Here is a 2500-nt window from a genome sequence, read left to right on the forward strand (position 1 = left end):
GCAGGCTTCAGGGAAGGGAGGTGCACCACGGAGCAGGTCATTGCCCTTACAGAGCATATTGAGCACGGGTTCGAGAGAAAACAGCAAACAGGTGCTGTGTTTATATACCTATCAGCGGCGTACGATACGGTCTGGTGCGATGGGTTAATGCTCAAACTTGCAAAAATCATAAGGTGCCATAAGACCTTGAAGTTGTTCTCTTCGATCTTAGGGGAAAGACAATTCCATGTCGCGCTGGGAGACGTCACGAGCAAAGTAAGGAAATTAAAGAATGGGGTCCTCAGGGGTCGGTACTTGCGCCAATGTTGTTTAACGTTTACATTAGCGATATGCCGAACACTTCCTCCCTGAGGCTGGGATACGCAGACGACTGGGCACTCGTTACTCAGAGTAAAGTGTGGACCCGTCTCGAGAGCGTACTCAGCGAGGACGTCACCAGACTCAAATCCTACTTTGACAAGTGGTACCTGAAGATGAACACTTCAAAAACCGTGGCCACTGCATTTCACTTATGCAGTGGTTGGCACACCCGTAAACTGAATGTCCTAGTCGGGGACCAGCCACTCCCATATGAGCCGCGTCCAAAATATTTAGGGGTGACGTTGGATCGCAGCCTTACCTATCGGGTTCATCTCGAAGGGGTTGCCCGGAAGATAGAGAAAACGCAACAGTCTTCTGAAGAAGCTGGCGGGATCGACTTGGGGCGCTAGCCAAGCGCTCCTGAGAACGTCCGCCCTGGCACTATGCTATTCCACCGCGGAGTATTGCGCTCCAGTGTGGGGTAGAAGCAGAAACGTTGAGAAGGTGGATGTAAAACTTCGCAAGTCGATGCACATAGTGTCGGGAACGCTAGCAACAACGCCTAGAGAATGGGGCCCAATAATGGCAGCGATCTAGCCCCCCGATGTCCGGAGGGAGACCATTACGGGAAACTGGCTGAGTAAGATCAAAGAGAGAGGGAATGGGGATACCCCTCTCATGCACATAATGAACGGTGCCCCCATTTCGAGCCGAAATAAGTCCCGGCAACCCTTGTACGCAGAATCCCTGACTACGGACAGAGCTGCACATACGAGATGGAAGTCGGTTTGGACAAATTCAATCCCTCGTGGGGGCGGGGACCTACACTCCTCTAAGCTTGGTGAGAAGTTGCCAGGCTTTGATACCAGTAAGAGGAGACACTGGGTAGCTGCGAATCGGCTTCGGTCGAGGAGCTGCCTAACGGCCGGTGCGTTACATCAGTGGGGTCTAACTTCCTGTCCAATATGTCCACGCTGTGGGCAAGAACCCGAAACGGCAGAGCATCTAGTCGAAAGGTGTGTTGTGACGATGCTACCAGGCGGGTTCGCGACGGTGCACGAATGCGGACCGGACTTTGCTGATTGGGTCGATCGTCATAACATAATAGTGTGAACCATAAGAAGCTGCTGTTGTGTAGAAGCCGTTCGGCTTTGTCCTTCACAGGATGTAGTTTGTCAGTACACTGATTCACACTGGGTCATTCAACAGGGGTCATCAATACAGGTTCGTGCTGGATGATCAAGTGCTGACGGTTACTGTTATAACTAGTCTGTGAAAGGATGATTAAACGCTTCCTGCTTCCTGCATACCGATCTGTGAAAGATACCGGTGCAAATCTTTGACAAGGTTGCAACATTTTAATATGCAATGAATAGTGGGGTCGTGAGGGATTCAAACCAATACCCTTACATTACCACTATCCATAAATGATATCAATGAGGCACATTGAGATACTGGGATGGGGAATGATATGTATCAACGAGAACATAATAATCAATGCTTATAAATACTAAATAGAACTATCAAGTAATTGCAATAATATATACACCATTATACCAAAATACATGTATAAGTATGTATATTATATATATATATATATATATATATATATATATATATATATATATATATATATATATATATATGTATGTATATATATATATATATATATATATATATATATATATATATATATATATATATGTATGTATATATATATATGTAAATGTAAATAATGTAATGTAAATTTTTCACTGACCCTTGCGCAGAGTTTTCTCGCTATGTGGGATTTTTCGAGTTGACTATATAGCAGTGAACTCTAAGTAGATGAAATGGACGTTATCTTCTCCCCACTCTGACTTATAAGGGTTTTCGACGGGAGTTGGAGAATCTCAAAGATCCAAAAATCTCTCAGGATTTTGGTGGGCCAGCTATTATTAATGGTGGTTTCCTTTGTCCAATCATATTCTGGGTGTCGTAACTTTAGCGTCCGTGAGATTCGAGTGACATCTCCGAGTGACGTCTTCCACAAGTTTAACATATAGGTGCGAATTGAGGTCTAAATGCAGTTGAGAAACCAGATGGCTCTCCTTTCATTGTCCCAGGGCAAGAACGATAACACATTTTTAAGCTTAATAGCCATTGGTGGTAGTTTTGTATTGAGTTGTGTGTTGTGGTGTATATACAATCGAGGGAAGTT

The 2500-nt window shown here is 44.7% G+C and overlaps 1 long non-coding RNA gene across 1 annotated transcript in view; it reads left to right on the top strand.

Moving 5' to 3' along the window:
* Positions 1 to 2500, top strand: part of LOC144957714 (uncharacterized) — a 6880-nt gene that overhangs the window by 2735 nt on the left and 1645 nt on the right. The gene's annotated exons all lie outside the window — the stretch shown is intronic.

The sequence above is a fragment of the Berghia stephanieae genome, chromosome 12 (genome assembly GCF_034508935.2).
Source record: "Berghia stephanieae isolate SIO BIC M18660-M18661 chromosome 12, UCSD_Bste_1.3, whole genome shotgun sequence".
NCBI lineage: Eukaryota > Metazoa > Mollusca > Gastropoda > Nudibranchia > Aeolidiidae > Berghia > Berghia stephanieae.